This window comes from Accipiter gentilis, chromosome 10, assembly GCF_929443795.1.
Source record: "Accipiter gentilis chromosome 10, bAccGen1.1, whole genome shotgun sequence".
In the NCBI taxonomy this organism is placed as follows: domain Eukaryota; kingdom Metazoa; phylum Chordata; class Aves; order Accipitriformes; family Accipitridae; genus Astur; species Astur gentilis.
Window position 1 is genome coordinate 20,190,036 of NC_064889.1, and position 21,694 is coordinate 20,211,729.

The following is a 21,694-nucleotide window of genomic DNA, read 5'->3' on the forward strand; positions in this document are numbered from 1 at the left end:
GTGGGATTTGGCTGTACACAACTAATTTGTTGCCAGGGAAAGGAAGCAAAGTTTCAATTCAGGGAGTTTCCAGTCCTTTTTTTCCAGAGGGAGCTGTGGTTTGCCTCTCCCACACACAGAAGCAGCTGTGGGAGTGAGGGATGGGTAGGGAAGGGCTTGCCCTTCCTTATGTGCTGGGAGCTGGAACAAGAACAAGCTCACTGCCTTGCGTGAATAGAAAGGAATCACTTGTCCCTGTGTAGCACTTAGCAAAGAGCATATGTGCATGTTTTTCATGACAGGCAGGAACTGCGTTGATATGAGGATGGCCACACTGAAGCAAACCAAAAGTCCATCTAGACCAGGATCCCATCTCAAACTATGGCGAGAGCAGTTGCTTAGCCAAAGGCATAAAAATAGGTGAAGCATATCACACCATCCATTCATGGCTCATGATTTCTAAGTATTTAGTAAGATTCTTCCATGAATTTGATCAGTCTTCTTTGGACCCATGAAAACATCCACAACATCTGCTGGTAAGAAGCCCCTCAGCTCAGCTCTGTGTTGATTATCAAAAACTGTTCAGTGTAGTTTATTTCTTTTTGTCCAAATGCTTCAAAGCATTTCTAAAAGGTAGATGAGGTTTATTCTCTGCAGGGAGAAGCTGAGGTAGAACAAGTCTGAGTTCTCTGTCACAGTCTTCATGTAACCACACCACGCCAAAATTGTCAGTTGCTTCGTGGTCAGCCTTAAGACTTTGAGCAGTCCACAGGTCTTTATAATGGCTGTATTCCTCTTTCATGCCATGCTGGGGAAAAATGGCATCTATGTAAGCCCTGTACTGTGTATCCTGTGTTGCTTTAGTTTGTCTCTGGATAAAGGAACCAAATTCTAGTGCACACAGATCATCAAACTAAGCTGATGAGTACTCTGTTTCTCACCTCAGTCTTTCCATAGTGACGTGATGAAGCTGCTGCTTAAAAGAGGGAACAAACATGGACTTGGGGTGATCACCTCACCTACATAAATACCATATACTGGTGCATGCATTTCTGTGCCAAGTGATTCAGTCATAGTCCTGGCACAAGAGTCAGGTCAGGGCTGCAGCTGCCCTGAAGTTGAAATGTAACCTGAATTACTTATGTATTTTAACATACTCCCCTGAGACTTTACATCTTTCTGTGCTCCTCAGCTGCATATGTGAAAATAGGCCTTCTGCAACACAGCAGCAGTTTTTCAGTTGCATTGGTCACTTCCTGGCTCTGAGGAAGATGTTACCTGTACAGTCCTAATCACCTGTTTTCACTTGAAGCCTGTGTACATTTCCTCTCCTCGCTCCCTGCAGCCCTCATGCTCAGCCTCTTCCTAGAAAAGAAAACCAGCAAGGATGCAGCTGCACTTGGTTCAGATTCCCATTGACTGGAGATATAAATCTTACCATGGCCAAACATGTCAAATAGTGAAACTGCTGTCTTTAAGTACTGTCGGTCTGCAGCCTGCCATCTTCATCCTTCTGGTGGACAAATGGCTGCTGTAGTCTCACAATTCAGAGAGGGAGAGAAATACAGGGCAAGGTGATCTATCTTCTCAGGGGATCATCTCCTCTCTAGAGAGAAGCACAGATGCTGTAGGTTTGATTTAGATGATATTGGCTATCTTTAGCATCCTGCTGATTTCCAAGGAGATCTCTCAACACAGACATTAACTCCTCAAATAAAGCCATACAGTGGCTGGGCAGGGAGTTGCTGCATGGCAGCTGAAAGGAACAGTGGTTACAGACTGGGCTGCACAGCACACCCTGAAGAAAAAGCATATGTGAGGGCCTGGTCTGCCTGTTCAAATCCTATACTCAAACAGACTACAGGTGAGGATTACCACAACAGGAAAATCACAGAATCACCTCAACCCTTCTGTGACTCTGTGATTTTCCTATTGTGGTGATATTTCCTACTAACTCGGTAGGAAATAGCCTTTCAACTAATTTTTTCTCCCATGTCTTCCTTCAGTAGGTTGCAGATGAAGCAAGGACAGAATGGACCAAAGACCCAGATAACAAAGCAGTTCTCACTTCTTGGATGAAGATCAACCCAAGCATCTCAAAACCAGATTTTCAGAGTTGCTGAACAGCTACAGATATCACAGATAGGTGCTCTGCAGCTCTTAAAACAGGACTTTTCTGTTTGGAGACTGGTTCAGCCTACAGGCTATCTTTCACAGTGTAGCAGACACAGATTTTTATTCCTGAAAAGGCAAGAATTTGAAGGAAAGTGGTGACTGGATTTCCTTCATTCATCATTTGTAACTGAGGGTACACAGACAAGTATGAGGTCCTTTGCTTATAGTCCAAGCTGGCTGGACACTTTCCAGAGCCCATAAAATATTGTGAAAGTTTATATGGATTTACCTAACCAGACTTAGCCCGAGTGTTGTCCTTCTGCACTGTTTTAACATGTCCTCCAAAAGCCATGTCAGAATGCCCTCAGCAATTGTGAATGACAGTCGGTCCCTTCCAAACAACTCTTCACCTTCTCTTTCAATGGAGATTCAGCAGCTGAAGGCATTGAGACTGCAGTGAACTTCTGTCACCTGCAGTGTTAATGACTGAAAGCCAGCATCAAAGTAAGATGCATAAATAGGAATTCTTTAATTATAATGAATGGCACATTAACCTCAGCATGAATCTGTCATGACTTTTCAAAATGGCACACGTGTGGTGCTGTGCTTGAGCTAATGCCCTGGGCTTTTCAGTTGTTCACTTAAGATCTGTTTGCTTTGCTGACCAGAATAGCTCCCATCCAGCTAACTTCAATCATGATGGGACATACCTGTGTCCAGCAATACAAAAGTATCCTGAGAAATATTATGTTAAAGAAATTTGCTCATCTGCTGACTGTTGTCTTTCTTGTTCTGGGGATAAATAAACTTGTTAACTCCCAGGAAATGGGATTAGGCATTTATCACTAGTGTAAGATCCACGTACAAGAGCCCAGATTCTCTGTAAGTCGTCAAAGCTCTGCTGAAGTCCATGAAACAAAACCAATCGTTACCAGCTGAGACCCGGGCCAAAACACTGTGAAAAACCACAAATATATTGCTTTCCATGAAACAGAAAACACAAATGTTATATTACGATGGAAATGCTTGCATAAAGCATGTTGCTATTAATGGGCTTTAGATATACTAAAAATATGGTTCCTGTCTAAAATGCACAGTAGAGAGACCAGTTTATGAACAAACTGATTGTACCTGCTGTGCTGCTTTTCCAGGTGCCAAAGGCAGAATGATAAACACTGCCATCTGTGAGAACTGCAAACCTGTCCTCAGACCATGGAGGACTGGATATACTTTGATAGTCTTCCAAGCTCGGACATGCTTCTCCACACTGTGGCTTTGAGGATAGCATGCCATTGTATGTCAGAGCCACACAAAAATGAGTTATGGTGGGACTATGTGAAGTAAAGCTAGGGTCAAATAACTTTTCACACCCCTGTAGAGTGCTGACAAAGAGACACAGAAAAAAAGCCCCCATCTTGCCATCTGGGTTTCACTAAGATCTTAACAACTTTGGAAAGTCCTGTGGTGTTTCACAAATCAGACATCATAACCACCAGAATGGCCCAAATGTCCTGTGGCAAGGACTTTGATTGACCCACTGTTTGTTGGTTTTTTTAAATTTTTTAATTTGTTGCCCAAATACCTCTGAGTTTTCCTTCAGGTGCCTAAATATTTTGCCTGCAGTCTCATGCCAGGAGGTGGCTTGATTTTGTGCTTGGCCTGAGCTGACTGAGGTTTCTCTCTTCCTATGCATGCATCAGCTGTACCACTTTTATATGCAAATCCCCTTCACATGACAGTGCGGCAGGCCTGTGATTTAACTCAGAGTCTCAGCCTTCTCTAGAGCAATTCACTTGGACCGGCATTTTGACTTTTGGTTAGCTGGCTGTTCCTCTGCTCTTCTTGTTTACAGCATCATTAACCCGTAGGGAAAGGGTGAGCTTACTCGTCACTGGAAATACAGAATGTAGTAAAAGTCAAAGTGATATAATGGCACTGCTCTCCACCTACAGACAGGCAAGGCTGACTCAGCCAAGCAGACTGCTTGGGCCCAAGACTTCGAGGTTCTCTGGTGGTTTCTTTTGCCACAGCCCAGTACCTTTGCCCCATACTGCCCCCTATTCTCAAGTCAATGATGATCTGGGTGTGTATATCCTGATTTCTTCTCACTCAACCTGACCAGAAGTAAACACGACTTTAAAAAGCAATCTGTGTCCTTCCTGCTTTTTTTCTCCAAGATTCTGTTCAGTGAACAGCACTGGAGCTTTATTCAGTATATCAATGCACTTCACACATCAGTATTTATCATTACTATTTTAATGATGGGGAGACTGAGGACAGGCAAGCAAATTGGCTTGCCCTAAATTAAGAACTGTTCTAAATTAAACACAGTGGATGGGTTAGAGGAAAAGACCAAATCTCCTGGAAAAAAAAAAAAAAGGGGGTTGGTTTTTTTCCCTACGCCTATTTTTGTTTTGTTGTTGGTTGTAAATTATTGCATGAATGTGCACTTCCTAATGATGGCCACAGACAGTAAGGGGAAATTCCATACAGGCAGGGGAAGAAAATACAATTAATTTCACTATATTTCCAGCACAAATTAATCAAAAGAGAGGCCTACAGTTCATTAAAATCTCTGTTTTCACGTTTTCAGCTCCTTGTCAAGTATCTAGGTTATATGTAGGCCAGAATGGAAAGCCCAGATTTTAAAATAATGCCAGAGCTGAAATACCATACAGCCACAAAGCTCAGGACCAGCCCCACTTAGGGTAAATCCACAAAAGCATTCACTAAAAGTTAACAGCTCCCATGTTTTCCTATGAGCCAAACCTCAGAGCTTTTTTTCCCAGCTGCTGTCTCAGTCTGGTGTTACTTCTGGCCAGAAAAGAGATCCAGAAATTTTATGTGTTGGGGTGTCATCAGCAGACAAAATTCTGTCACCTATAGGGAGCTTGAATCAACTTGCACTTCTGGCTTGATTTCTTGAATGCAAAGGCTTTCTTAGAAGAATCTTTGCCTCTAAAAATAAAACTGCATTAAAAAAAAAAAAGAAGAAGAAGAAGAAAGATAGCCCTGAACAGGAAGGCCTGAACCACGTATTCATTCTAGCTCCCAGATCTCCCAGAATCCGATTTCAGATCCTCTTGTCCATGTTCAAAGTTGGGTTTGATCAAAACTGGAGGTTGTCTTCACCCAGCCCTTCAAAACCCCAGCCCTCATTCTGAGCAAATATGCATAAGGCCCATCCCTAGCAGCTTTCTTTTGGGTTTCCTTTTGATCACGAAATGGTTTCTTTCTCCACTCAGTGGGCAATGAACCTTTCAACATTTACCCCCATAGCTGCAACAGCTTCATTTATCTTCATCTTTGAAAGCAACTCTATAATTATATCTTGCATTGTTCTCCGCAAGCTGCTAGCCGGTTAAGAAAAATATGTAATCAGTCGCCTTCCTTTCTAGGCAAAGGTACGTGTGACCAGTGAGACCTTTCCAAACTAGGACTGTAAAAGAAGTTAGATGTTAGATAAGGACTATTCTCCAAAAGAGAAATATATGCAAAAAGGAGAAGATAGACATCTTGCCAGAGAGTAGCTTTTCTAGACAAACACTTCTGGTTATAGATGATTTCAGATCACATATCTGCTTTCCTGTGTTCCTTTGATTATTACTGCTTGTCACTGATGCTAAAATTGGAATTTGTGGCTGACCCCCATTCCCTATTGGCAAATGACCCTGAAAGGGTTATCAAGGCCTTGTACCCAGTTTTTTCCTCTTCCCGTGGCTTTAATTGTACTGGTAATCTCATAGAGCTTGTGAATTGTGAGAAGAGAGGGAGGAGGGGAAAATGAAGAAGTTGGGTTGAAAACCATGGAATTATGTCATAAACACAAAGTTTCTCATAGGAAAGTCTCTGTCTCAACTATGCAGGATGGGGCAGGGAGTGGGAAGGAGGAGAGAATTCTTCAGGAAACTCAGAAAGAAATAGACCTCTCTTCTTGTCTCTCACGTTTTGCAGAGTAAATGCTTGGCGTTAAAGAAGCCATGGGCTCCCTTGTCAGGATGAATCATCCCCTTGGAATCCACACAGAGCATAGGATGAAGAGGAGGTATATTGCAAAATGCCAAATGCATGTGCTGGAATCACAGCCTGTTGCTTCCAGCACAGCCCCACAAACTCAGCCTCACTCACTCCCGTTCCCATTTCTGGTTTGTGTCTTGTCACCTAAAACATAAACAAAGCTGAGGAGCTCGCAGAGAGAAATGAGGGGGTGGAGGAATGGGATGGAGCAAGGATGAGGCGAGGTTTCCAGCGAGACCCAGCTCTTCCTTTCACTGCCCACAAGAATGAGAACATTCCTCTCGCACAGCCTGGTGCGTGGACCCCATCCACATCCCTCCTTAGTAACAGAAACATGCTGCTGGAAGACAGTGTCCCTGGGATGCTCCTGGGTATTTTTCCCAGCATCGTACATTTGGTTTGTGTTTTATTCCTCTGGCAATATTAAGCACTCTCAGAACAAGATGACACTTAAGAACACATGGAGAAAAGACAACAGCCTCACAATGAGAGCAGCCCATAGCCAACTACTGAGATATTAGAATGAAACAGTGTATAAGTAACATTTAGCATAAGGTAACTCACTTCGATGCTGAGCTACAAAAGCATCTAAGTGAGAGAAACTTTTCAAAAGGATTGTGTTTATTTACTCCACAGCATTTCCTTTGAAGCAGAAAATAATGATAATAGTGACAGGGAATTACAGGTGAAATAAAATAGATGTGAAAAGCTTTTGAAGTATTGCCTCTTAAAATTTTAAACTCACAGTCCACAGTATTTCCCCTTTTTTTGAGTACCTTAACATGGGATTGCCTTGCTGACATCAGCGTACCAAAAGTAACACAATGGGATACAGTCATACTCCAGGGAAGTTGTAGAAAAGGGTCCATTTCCACAGTTCCTACTGTTCTAATAAATACAACTACTTTATTCCCACCACCTCCTCTTTCCCACATGCCTCTGACAGTTGGCAATAATAGAATTGCTGAATTCATATGGAAAGAAGGAAATGAAATATTAAAATAACAAGACAAAGATAAGATTTGCATTTGTACTTATACCATTGACTTTTAAGAGAGTTTCCCCTATTAATATTAGATTTTGGCAGAGAGAAGGGGAGGCCAAGTTTCTGAGCATTTCAAATGCTGACCATCATCCTGCTGTTATTAGTAGCATGTTTCTGAGCTAACTGATCATTCAGCAGTAACAGCTTAATTCAGATTGGGCAGATACACACAGCCTCATCCCTGATCAAACTAACCAGGCTGCACAACATGGAGTTTATGCCAGATTTATACTGGATGTGTCTAGACAGACAATATCTGATCTGGCTTAAAGTAAGAGTGGCATGAACAGACAGTATCTGCTCTGGCAAAAAGCCCGGCAGGACAGAGTTAAGCTGTGACATCTTTTTTTAACAAACTTAAGTCAGTGAGGAAAAATTTTTGTAAGAGCAGTATTTCATATTACGTAGCCATACAGCTTTTCACTTGGTACTAGGGGTACTTATGCTGGATTTTCTGTATCACTCACATGCAGCTGTAGACTTTGTTTACACACATGCTGTGAGCTCTACACCTTCCTTGTGTTCCATTCAGCATCAGCATAGCTCTTAAATGAGGTTTGGAGCTCATGGAGTTCATGCAAGGATTCATTATGACTAGATGAAGCTGTTTCTAAAGACATACCCAAGCAGTCTGAATACCAAAGCATTAAAAATATTGAACATATTTGGCCCTGGATTTAATGTTCTCACTAATTCTACCAATCTTCTTGGAAAAAAGCTTTCATGTGTCTGCTGATCTTTGGTTTATAGACCCTTTAAAATTCCATTGACTTTTTTGACTGCCAGCGACCCTTCCTTCCACATGTTGCCCCAAAGTGGTGTCTCCCTTACTTGACTATATCAAGGGGACCGACCACACAACTATTTTTTGCCTCCATTGCATGTTTGCAGACTGTTTCCAAGCAAACCATGCTTTCCATAGGTCCTTTGGTAAGCCTGGCAGAACTGCCACACCTAAATTAGAGGGGTCCTGATTCACATCTCAGCTGCAAAAAATGTGCAAGACATACACTGAATGAGTCCAGCCACCGGATGGGAGGACTCAACTAATTGGTGGAGTTGGCTCAAATACTTGGCCACCAGCTGGCTGATACAGCAACCTCCAGCCCCAGGGAGTCAAATGTTCCACCCAGAATCAAAGCTGGGTCTCTTTAGTGGCGGAGCAGAGCAATAACCTCTGGTACCACATGGCTCAGACCATTTTTTAATTATTATTATTATTAATTTTGAAATATAAAAATAGTATAAACCCTTTTCAAAAATTTAATTTGCATTTTAAAAAGCAGAAAAGAAAAGAATGAAAGCATATGGTATCAATCATATTTTACAATACTTGTAACTGCAGTTCGGAAACATGTGTTTCCTAACTGCTCATTCAGCAGTATCTGTATAATTTTTTTAAGCAAAAAACAACCCTCTAAACAAAGCATTTAAACTAACCAGCATTGCATGATATTGTACTTAGCTGAAATGAACCATTTTATTTGGGTGTAAGCTGAATAGAACCAGTGGTTACTGTTGCTCTGTTACTATTCCAGAAACCTTCTTTCAACTTTAAATTAGATTCAGCAAGAAAGGAAGAAAAATACCATTCCTTCAAGTATCACTGCAATTGCTACTCCTGTAATGGCAAACGCTGAAAGCATGGTATATCTTGTTCATATTGTTGCCAAAGCACTTTATACAACAACAGAAGATCTGCCTTAATGGAACAAAGCAACGGTTCATCAAAACAGGTTCCCTGTCTCAGTAGTGGCCTTTCAACTGATGCTTCCAAAAAAGCACAGGATCTGCCTCATTCATTTAGCCAATTGATGCTGAGAAGGAAAGTACTTCATCTTGATCTGTAATGATTAATTAATATTTGGATCATCTTTCTTTCCTTTATCATTGAACATGGCTGAAAAAGTAGGTTCATATTGCTATGAATGCCTTGGGATGCCCAACATATAAACTTCATGAATTCAAGTCATATATTTAATAACCTTCAGAGATCCATCACACATCAACATGGAGGAATAACAAGGATTGGTTCCAGTCAGCTATGCCTCAAACCAAATGCAACACTTTTTTTTCTCAGATCAGATCAGTACCCAATTTCTTGAGAGATATATGTACCTCCCCCCCTCCACCCACCACCCCCACCATATCACCATGCTGTCAAAACCCATTTTCTCTGCTGAAAGCCACTGGGTGATTTTTAGCAGATAAATGTGCCACCTTCAAAATTCAACTCTATCACATCTTGTTTGTTTGTCTGTCTCTCTGCTATGTTCTGCACACCTTCTCGCAACAGAGTGATAATATAGTTATTGCCAGAAAAAATGGATGGACATCCCTCTTCCTCTCTCAGTCACACTGACATCCATTCATTTTACACTGAAATAACTCCATTGACTTTATTGTACTTGTTCTGACTTGGTATTGGTACAAGCAAGAGAAGAACAAGGTTCTATTTTTATTTTTCATTTCCTATGTGCAGCTGATGTCTGAGACCCTGCAGCGTGCCGGCCTTTGCTGAGAAACTTGACAAAAATCCACCCTTCTCTCTGAAGATAAAACAAGGGTTTATCAGCAAGAAATTAGCAAAGCAATCAACATGCAAGAGGATCCTCATTTAATAAGTGCTAACTTTTATTTTCCTAATAGGCATTAAAAACAATAACACTACATCTATGATACAATTTGATTAAATTGGCTCCGATGGCTTTGGGAGCAGTAATATGATTAAATGTCTAACACAGAACTTGTTCTTGGTGGCTGATCGGCAGAGCGCCTTTTATTCCACATACACTGCAATTCTTGGTGATGATGGCATTAACCACTTCCTATTCAAGCCTGATGCAAAATCCAAGTGCTTTCCCATCAGGAAGTCCTGAGATACACCCTGGGGCAATACTGTGGAGTGAAGAACTGGGAATAAATTCCAAATATTCTTTTCCCACCTCTCCTTTGTATCTTGCATCCAGCTCCTTGGTCATTGCTTGATCTGTGAGTGGAAAATGTTTTCCTACCACCTATTTTGAAACACAACTACCAAAGTAAGGATCTTGACACAATCCTCAGTCCAACCTACACCACACGTCAAGGGCTCCTCTCCCCTTCATGTACACAACACAAATGGAAGTATTCATTCCATATTTAGAAAGTTACCATGTCTCCCATGGCCAGACTATGTAATTATTCCTTTCTGACCTGTTTCATTGGCTAAAACGACTGAATGAAATTTAACCCTGAAAACAACAGAGATTTATATGTGGTGGCATGATTTGTAAGTGACTCAAATATGATTCCCTTGTGCAATGAAATGCTAATACATCTTCTACCTTTAAGAAATTTTTTTAACTGTGAGAAATTATGAAGAAATCCTACTGAATTCAAGCAGCTTGTAAGACACCTGCTTATACACTCTAACTTAAGCGTGTGCACAAGTGCCTGATGCAGTGGAACCAGTGGCTTCTGCACAGACCAAGATCCACTGCAGTCCAGCTTGAATTCAAGGGAATTTGCCAAGATCCCAATAACACAGCTTCCCAATATTACCTAAAATAAATTATACAAACATCCCAGCATCATGATTTTTACAAGGACAGCAGTTTATATACACCATCATGTGGCTAACAGATCAGATATTGTAACAAATCCTTCTTTCTCATCTCAGTGACCTATATTAAAGGCCCCTGGCATCAGGACACCAAGAAATAAAACCAATCAAGCTTAAGAGGCAAAATATCTGAACAGATTCATGTTGGTCTGTTTCCCAAGTATATTCTGTAGGCTGGTTAAAACAAACACAAAAACCCAGGTGGATTTGTCAACATATTTATACTGGACAGACTGGAATAAAGTGTCTCCAGTGCTTCAGAACAGAAAGAACATTTCCAGGTGCATAGCAGCATTCAGTATCTAATACTGTTGAATACAGAGCTCATCACTAAGACAAAAGGAAATAATTATTTCAGCTCCTTTTATGAGACCCCACATCATGCATTTGCACTTGTTCCAAACCCAGGGCAGACTTCATTGTTTATTTTTTCTATTTCTGAGAGGTTTTAGCCATATGCAGAAATATGTTGTAATTGCCATTGTATAAGGTGATGCCTTTTCACACAGCACCTGACAGTTAAAGAAGGGAAGATGGGAAGCCTCATGACCAGCTTATTTTAACAGATAAGGAGAGAAGGCAGAGCAAAGCCAAGGAGCTTCTGCAAAGGATGTGCTACAAGCTCAGGTCTTGAGTTCAGTACCTACATTTCTAATTCAGGAAAAGTCATCTGTCCTCTTGTCTTCCCTGGCCAAGATGACTGTCTAATAGATAACTGGGAAAGTTAAGCTACTTTGGAATTTAAATAATTTACAATGCAGTGGGAGAACAAACCTTTTTTTAATTAATCAAATTCTATAAAATCTGATAATTTAACAGAATCTGAAGTACCAATGGTGATGTAATGACATATCCTGAGAGAAATTTCTATACATTTTCCCTCTCTTTTCCTCTAAATCAGTAATTACTAACATAATGCTAAATAAGAAAAGATTTAGTCTCCAGTCATGAAGACTTTGATGTAGCTCACGGCTTTTTTGTTCTAATTCCCTATAGATAAAATAGCCACAGATTACTCCTTTGTACCCTAACAGCTTTCTCACCATGCCTTCCCACAGCACAACTTCTTGTTCAGTCAGGCTGGCAATATCTGTAGTGACTTACGCTGCTTTTTTTTGTTGTTGTTTTCATGCCTGCAAAGGTTCACACAGCCAGGGGAAGGCTCATTTCTGAAGAGGAATAATGCACTGAGAAGCCTCCTGGACCTCGCTCATGGTCCTTTCCAGGAGAACTAATTGCCAAAACTAATTAAGACTGAAACTGATGGGGTTCTCTCCCACATAGACTTTACAGGATTAGGAACAATACTAGTTAGCTGTAAACACGGTCTCTTAAAAAAACTACAGATTCTCTTTGCCGAAGGCTTAGAGTGGGCGGGGATCAGAAGCTTTTTGATATGTAAGTATACCCAGCAGTAATAAAAGTCTTACACCAGGTTAACTACACAATTTGCTAATAACATTTGCTGACACAATCCATGAAAATCACTCTGGCAGCCTGATTTCTGGCAAGTGTACAAACGTTTTATTGAACACATGCTGCCTATGAAACATGGTCTATGAAAACATGGCCCCCCTATTTGCAAACGGGCAGCTGAGTAACATGTGAATAAATACCTGCTCTTGATTCCTCCTAGCTTAGAGCAGGCAGGAAACCTCCAACTCTTTCGTGCACATTTTGGAGGGAAAAGCGAGTAAAAGTTTCTCAGCTAACTTTGGTGTTGGAGAGCAAAGTCTCCATACAGCATGGCCCATAACTTTCTTCACCAGCGAGTGTCAGTCAAGGCAGGCATCCCACATAAAAGGAATTGCTATTTTCACACTGTTTCAAGTTGAAACATGGTCTGCTCGTGTTCTTCCACTCTAAGCGGAGCTTTACAGAATTCAGTGATGCATATTACAAGCCAAAGATTTTCAGGGATACAACTCTCTCTAGCCTCCCTGGGAATTGCATGCAAGAATCTCAAGGCAGTGTTTTGCCCCGAGATTCGCCCTGGTTGCACAGGAGAATGTCCCAGGGAATATGCATGGCTAAACATATAAAATATGTATCCAGGTTGACTTACCCATTCATTTATAACCCAGCATTTCCAAAGGTAGACACTGAAGCATGGCTCATCGCTACCATAATGCTAGAAGAGCATGGTGCAGTTTAACAGAGAGCTAGCACTTACTGGTAAATCAAGTGCACGTGCAGCGGTCCCTAGATATACTGGATTCCCCCTCCACCACCACCACCATCTCTAAAATTTCCAGTGAACTAGGAAAACATGAAAAACTGAATTACTGACTGCCTACTCAAGGGGGGCTGTTACAGGTTAAGGGTTGGATTTTTTTTTTCCCCGTGTTTCAGCTGAATGGCTGCCACACTTCTGGGGCAATAATTAATACTAGCCAACAATATAGTCATTTTTTCTTTCACTATTAGCAAATTTATTTCTATGATATGATGATATGTCAGTAACACCTATTTGTTTGTCACATCTCTTGTAGCATCCTTCTGAATTATCCAGAAATAGGAAAAGTCCTCAAAAAAACCTCAGAAACTAGGTGTCAATATAATGGCTGGTAACCGGCAGTTGTTGTCCAGCAGTTTTGCATTTTTGATCATATAGAAAATATTGTAATGCCATTCTATCCCAGAAGTAAATTCCATTGTTTTTAACATTTTATTTTAATCTTAACATTTTTATTTTTCTATTCATACACAGAAATATACAGAAACAAACACCTCTGAAATAGAAAAAATAAATAAAGAAAAGGAACAACCTGAGAGGAAAATAGAGAAAGAAGGATTGGTTTCACCACAATGTTCAACAGAATCATAGAAATTTCTTAATATAGCTGTTAATGATAGATCATATCTGGTCATGTTGATTTATCAGCTACGCCCTTCAATGCAAGTACGCTCGTATCTGGGAGAAGAATTCACAAAATACATTGTGCAAGCCTGTCCACAAATCTGGGCCATGTTGTGAGAGAGCCTTGCCTAATTTATAGCTTTGAGAGGAAATTACGCAAAACTTGTGGTTAGCCTGGGAGCTGGAAGATTTATACAGAGCCAAGAACCCTGATTCAAAAGGGTGCCTTACAGATTCATATAAAGCAAAATGTTCTTATAGGTGCTGTGAGTGCTCACCTGCTCTCTCCTTGATGTTTCAGGAATTATTTGCTAGGAGGGAGAGATACTTCTGCACAGGATGACTGATTTTGTACAACCAGTCTTGCACAGCAACCTACATGTTTGCAAAGGTGATAGTAATAACACTGGGGCATTTTTATGCCGGGGAGGAGGCTTCTACTTAGGGACTATTAGCATTGTATTAAATCTTTGGCTTTAGAGAAGAGGCCTGTCAAGTTTAACAATGAGAACTGTAAACTTCTCCTTCTGAGGAGACGTGTGATGTTCTAGCAGCATGGCCGGCATTGTTTTCCGTCTTCCCTAAAGCTGTTTCTTTATTTTAGTGTGGCTCAGACCCAAATCCAGTACTTTTGGAGTGGCTGGCCTGTGCCAATCTAGTAGTCTGAGTTAATGGTTTCATATTGTTACAATTGTCTTAGCGGCCAGAGTCCTCCATGCTGGCGCAAGTAGGGTGGCTTCTGTTATGCTGCAGATAATTAACTGTATGACTTTGATATGTGAAAAATACACACACGCAAGATGGCATGTAGGAGGATATCCTTTATTGGCTTCTAATAACAATGTAGAAAACAAAGCAACACAAAAGTCCTCCAAAACTGCAGAAGTAATGCCACAATAAATTAATCTTTCCAGTCATTATGTCCACAAGTGTGAAACAGTCTGAGGGATGCCAGATTCTTCCTCTACAAGAAATGCTGAATTCTGATAACCATTGAGTGATCCCTCATTTCTTCAATGTGCAAAGCTGTGAAACCCCAAGGGTTATTTTTTTCCCTTTCATTTCTCTGCTGACAAGTGGCATGGGAAGTGTAGAAAGAGTTTAAAAATTTAGCTTTGAGAAAACATATTCCCAATGGGACCTACTTTATACACTGATTTCAATGGAAAACTATTTTCCTAAAGGGTTTTTTTTTCATCCCCTTTTCCAGCTTGCTTCATGAAACCAAATGTTTTACATAATATTGGAAATCAACCCCCACCCCTCACTTACTCCCTCCCTCTCTCTGTCTGTCTCTCTGTGGAATAGGCAAATCAATGGAGAAGTGTTCAAGCTTTTGTTAAAATGAAAGAATGGAAAATTAAAGGAGGTTGTTCAGAGTAACAGTCACATAAAAATGTACAGCCTGTGGTTCTTGACTCTCTTTGACTATAGAACTGTTGCTCGTTTCTCTCCAGCTGCCTGTGATAAAGGTACATATGCGGTCTGTATATAATTATATGAGGGTGTGCAGGCAAACCCCTGCACAGCCAGGATGATGTGAGGTTTCTCTATGCACTCATTATGTTCCTGGACTTTCAGATTTTTGTAGACAAAATAAGATTTCTTTCATTAAAATGGGATTTATTTGTGGTTCAATAGCCTGAGGCTGTAGAAAAACAGGGCATTTCACCGTTGTGTCATTGAATACTGAACTCTTGCCTTTTAATTATATAGGTTTCTGACACCCAACCAGACTTCTCTTTTTTTCCTCCTCCCTTTAAGGGAGATGATGCAATTGTGACATAGCCAGGCCCCAAATAAGAAATTCCTAACCCAGATGGACACAGTATAAACATTCAGATGCAGAGACACTTGGTTTAGTATTGCAACAGGACCTAGCTGATTTGAACCACACATTTCACAGGGTCTTGCTGGCCCCCAAATGAGAAATTATTGATCCAAATGGAGTAACATAAGGATTCTGTCATGCAGGCAGAGCTACGTGGAGGCTTCTCCCAGGCAGATGGACCAGTTGAATAGTCAGTGCTTTCCCTGGTGGGAAATGAAACTAGAACAGGCTTGGGGGGTTTTTTTGGGGTTTTTTCCCTTCCTTGTTCTTACCCAGTGGTATCTGAAAGTGAGGTATTTCTTATCCTAAAGTGAAGGAACTAAAATATCCTTAATTATGCAAAGGTAATTTGACTTGATGAACAGGTCAAATAAAAAAGAAATACAATCCAGCTTCACATAGACCAAGGAAATCTTCAATCTCAAAATGAGAAGTGCTGAACTGTCCTGATTTCTATTAAAAATCAATTTGTGTTGCTGGTGTTCAACACTTCTGGAACTCAAGCCATATGGGTCCTTTCACATCTGTGATCCAGGCTTCCCAAAGGTCAAAAAAGCCTGATAGTATAAATCTAACACACAAGTCTGAAGGCCATGAAGTCAGACTCAGCCCTGAAAAATCAGGAGATCATTGGAGTCTGCCTGGTCCAGAGACTGACGCTTTTAGTAATCTATTTCACATAGCAGTGAACAAGCAGACTTTACAGTTAAGAAAGGAGCTGTATGAAACTTTGAAGTGAAACTGTAGGAAATGTGTGTGTGTGTGTGTGTGTATATATGTTCTCTTTTTATTCCTTTCTGATGCAAAGGACCCATTTTGGGGGAAGAAATGCAGAAATAAAAAAGTCCTCAGATGTTAATACCTCACTACTATTCTGTTTGATAAAAAATGTCATTTCACTGACTTTACATTTGCAATGAAGTTTATAAAATTTTATGTAGTAGAACATCAACTTTTTCAGGCACAATTTCACAACAATTTTCTGTTTCAAATAGCTCTAGGAAAACTATTAGCTGTTTGACTCTTCTTGTAGTCAGATCCATAATATAAAGGACCATACCATCCTCACAGAAAGACAAAGAAAGAATCAGCCACACAATGTTTCAGTGTGCATACATGGTAATATTTTTAACTATGGTATTATATCACATTGGGCGAAATTATCTGGAGGGATCTTAAAGAGAATTCAAATCAAAGAATTTCTAAACATCACAGTAGGTGATAAATTAATCCAATTGAAAATCAAGACTGGACACCTAGTATTCAGTTGCCAGGCTTTCAGCATATGCCACTGTTATCACTCATTGATTAGATGAATTAAATTTTTGTAACCAAGAGAAGTCCTTGCATCCTTCCTTGGATCTGGTTCAATACTTCCCATGAGATCAGGCAGGCTTTTTGTAAGCCTTACCTTTTTCTCAAAGTAGTCCTGCAAATACAAACTCAGGAGGGAAATAATCAATTAAATGGCATAGTCATTATTTGAATGACTGTGGCTAAAACTTTTGGGTATTTTACCAATGATGATAATGGATTTCTCCAGTAGCACAAGGTCTCTAAAATCGTTTAGATACAAAACCTAAGCATGCTACAGGCAGGAAATGTCCAGGTACTGAAGGATCCAACTATCTCCCATGCGCAGTATGGCAGACCTTTGCAAAAGATTTCCTGCCCACGTGGCACCTGGTACAACAAGGCACTAACGACAAAGTCTCAGGAATTCACCACAGCATCACCTGATGTGTTACATACTGGCTGATCCCTATGGTTCCCTACAAATCATTAATGTCATCTTCACACCGGCACACACCAGCAAAAGGAGAGGGAATGAGAATCTAACAGTCCTTCTCTCTACGGCTTGTCTGCACACATTTCTGTGGGGTGGAAGTGCAACACAAAGCACACCATGAAAACTGGTCATAGCTGTTTACTCTGCACTGAGTGTGTTTTGGATGGGGCTGACAGCAAATAAGAGGGTTTATACATTTCCAGGTGACTTAAAGTTATTATAGAGAGTCAATGAATCCTCGGGATAAGAGAGCAGAAGGCAACTTGAGTAGCTCTACAGAGGAGGAGTTAAAAAACCCGTGGTCTCCCCACCAGACTCCTTGTCCGTTGTATTATTATTTTTTTCTAGCATCTTCTCCATGTCAGTGGAAAATATCGGGAGCAGCAATTGAGTTAAAGCTTGGCTGAATTATCCCTTTCATAAGCCCGTGTCTTCGTTTTTTTAAAGTAAAGGTTTCCTTTATTAATTTTACCCAGCTAGCATTCACTTAGCATTTGCTTTGAGGGATAATTGACAGGTTGAGGCGACACTCGCCAGAATGAGAGCCATAAATCAGAAATAATTTCCAAAATTGACTGAGGGGCTGATATGTTGAATAGGCAAATAGAGGTAAAAATCTCTCTATTAGGCCTGACAGGAGCAGCAAATGTCAAGCAAGTGCTCCCTAATGCACCAGATTAGTTCAATTTTGTGGTTCCTTCTTTGGGTGATTTTGTCTTTGGAATGCTACTGTGCTCTGACAATGCTACCAGACTGCTCTCCTGGAGGGGTGCAGTTTCTATTTTCCTCTTAAGTGAGGAGTAACCAAAAGTGCTATGGAAAAACAACGTGACTTTTTAAACTCTAGCTTCTCTTTAAAATAAATCCCTTTCATAGTCCCAGCCGTAAAGTGAAAACAAACAAAAAAAGGCTTGCAAAAACTGCAAGTGCCAGAAGATTAAAGTATTTGTCATGACGAAGTGAGAACTGCTTGGTCATCTGAGACAACTCAGGGTCCACTACACTTGCCTATTGAAGTCCATGGTAAAATCCTCTCAACTGAACGGCATGAGATTGTTATAAAGTAGGTAGACAGCCTGGTAGAAAAGTAACTTCCAATAGTTCTGTTCACTCAGTGCTTTTCTGTCAAGGCTTTCAAAACATTTCGCCAAGAGCAGTGCTGTTAGGAATGGGTAACTGTTACAAGGAAGTAGGTAGCTCTGATCTTATTTGACAAATAGAGAGCTCTGCTGTTGGTGATGTCAAAGACAGTGATCAGACACTAATGACTCCAATACACAGAGTCCATAAGGCCAAGCCTTCAGGTTTCATACTTTTCACCACCTGGCAGCAAAGGTCAAAATAATCAGATTTATGAAAATTAAAGTGGTTTTACTCAGTTTGTCCAAATCTTTTTCATGACTTGCTGCTAAATAAGAGGTGTGTTTCTTCCAGGCCTTTTGAATGCAGGCGCACACATAAAAAACACATACACTGCAAAAATGGCCAAAATTCAGTCCCAGAATAAAACTGTGAAAATTCACAGCTTCTTCCACTGAGCAATTATTTCAGTTTTCGCCAACAGGAATGGTGAGATTTTAGCATCAGGTTTTTTTGTTTACAACATAAATACTTGTAAAGCAAAAAACTGGTAGCTTTGCAAACTCTAGATGTATTTAAGGATCTTCTGTGAAATATGATGGATGAGGGGGAAGAAAAGAACAGCTCTTGTCATGGGAAGCTAGAAAAGGAAAAGTTCTCTGAGTACCCCAAGACTCAAGACCTTGAAAGATAACAAGGTTATGGTCACGATACAAGATGGATTGCAGTCAATAGAGAAGTGTGGGCTGGTAATCAGACTGACAGATGACAGTATTTCCCACTACTCCCAATTTGCTTCTTTCTTGAAGTCATAAGCAGGTCAGGTTCTCCATTCCTCTGCCTTAGATTTTATATTTGTATATAACTCATAGTACCAGAGTTAAACACAAAGTTCAATTCTGGGCTCCACCCAGGCTTGAACACAAAATCGCTCCCCATAAGACACCCTGTGCATTTGTTCTATATTTTCAGAGACTGGAAAGCAGACTGGCTGCTTCCCCAAGACTGCACATTTACACCCCCTGTAAGGGACTTAAGATACTGTGTAGGTACATCTCTTTCTACTTACTTCAAATCCTGCTGGAGACACAGTCTTCCAAGGGAACAAAGGGGATATGGCTTGTCTAATCTAGCAAAATTCTGCCTAAGAAGGGGTATAATCACTCTGTAAATGCACCAGAAAGAAAGTGATACGAGTGCAAAGAGTTCTATAATCAAAGAGGCAATGTTGACCCAGTAACAAAAGCCTGTAGACTAACCTTGTGTACTCTTAGGCTGGAAATTAGAAGAAAGTTCTTGGAACAGTTTTCTAGTAAGGCTGTAGAGGAGCAAATTGCCAAATCAGCTAAAAAAAACCCCTGCTAATTCCATGAGTTTTTTTTATTTGCATGAAAGTTGTCTGTAGTGGCTGTGAGTTGGACTTGATCCAAAGCACCCCTTGCACAATCACATGTTCCTGGTGTAGAAAAGAGGGAAAACATGTATCTAGTACAAAAGTTTACTTTGTTTATGTTAGCAAAGGAGAGCTGATTTAACTGATAATACTTGCGACTCACGACTACTGTCTTTAGACTTAAGAGAAGGGATTTCAGCAGTTCAACTTGAAGCCAAAAGTACAGGGAAAAGAATGGCTAGATCTCTACAAGGCAAGCTGGGGGCAGTATACTTCAAAAGTGTCATGCTTACTAGTATTTTATATGTTATGTTATGTTATGTTATGTTATGTTATATAAACATGCAAGTAGAAGCAGCTACATATTTACCTTGGACTTCCATCCCCCACTCTCCACTTTGAGGTAACAACACCTTCTTGAAGAGCTCATCACATTGAGGACTGTGAGTGAAGTCTACATAAAATATGGTACTAATAAAACTAGACTAAGACTAGGATCAGAAGTAGACTCACCCAGGAGTACATTTCCTATCACAGGCACCTATGGTTTGATGGGCCACATACATTGAATGTAGCTCACAGCCAGCAAAGCCCTCTAGACTTGAGATCTGACTACCCCCTCCTACCAAAAAATTCTCAGATGTGGGAAAAGACTTATTGGAAAACTTCTCTGAGGTTCACCCAAGGGAGGTTTTTTTACCACTTTCTTTCTCAACTGAGAGGAGTATCTAATAATACAGTAGCCATAACTATCTGAGTTTGGTCTGCTCCAGTCTGAACACCCACCGTGTATATTTCTAAACCATTTGCCCTTCCCTAATTCTTACAAACCACTTTACAACTCAAGTCTAATCAATAACAACTGTGTGAAACAGCACTCAGACAGTAAAGAAGTTGGAATTCCCCTTAATAGCCCTTTAAAGGAGTTTTAATTAATTCCATGCGCTTCTGTAGGATTATCAACTTTACAGTATGACTGCATGTGAAAGCTTTAAGACATTTCACTTATGTCTGCAGGATGTTATGTTACAAAAACTGGTTTTCATGGCTTGTCACCGCTCCCCATTAGCTTCCTGATTAATCCTAAAATCCCACTTCTCCTTCCCTTTCTACTTTAACTAGCTGTCTCTGTAGTTTCTCCTCTTGGCCCCTCTTATATCCCTTCTCCTAGAGCTTGATCCAGCTCTTAGTAAAGGAAATAGATTTCCACAGATGGTAATGGGAGCTTGGCAGGATCATTCCCCTTCTTTTGCTTACTCCTCGAAGAAGCCATTTAGCTAAGGCTGTGCAGCAAATCCATTGTATAGCTCTAGTTAGAAGGCAGCAATTCTTAGCTCTTACCCAGATGCCTGAATTTCTTCACATTTTTCAGTTTCCAATGGGTATTTCTTTTCTTTCATTGCCTCCAGCTTCCTCTCAATTCCTGCTCCTCTTTTTACTCCTTTTATTCTCTTTAGTCCTTATTTCCATTCCTTCCATCTAAATCAGGAGCTCTTTCCAGGATCTCTTAATTCCTGACTTCCTGCACCTTTTCCCCTTGTGCCACTGATCCTTGCCTCCTTCCAGTTCTTAGTACTGTTGAGCCATTCATCTCATTTCCATTAATCACACAAGACTTGTGCTAATTATTGTTCAGATGAGAAGATCTGAAATAGCATCAGAAATTAAAGGAGCAAGAAAGAGTGGAGGGGAGAAAAGATTTTCTTTTTTTCCACCATCATATTTACAGCCAGTGACTTTTCTTAATGAGCTTATAGAAGGAAGGCAAGTGATGTTAGTGCAGGAAAGCCTGAGCGCAGTGTGTACTTAGAGGCTAGAGTTCATGAGCTGTCCAGAGCACGTTTTATCAGGTCACTGAGTCAGGAGCACTATAGGGCAATTTCTCTTTCTCAGCATTAACCCTCAACTCCGAGTCTCTGCTGGAAAGGCCTCCCCCTTCACAAACACTCCAGGATAAGATGATAAGAAGATTACAAGTAAA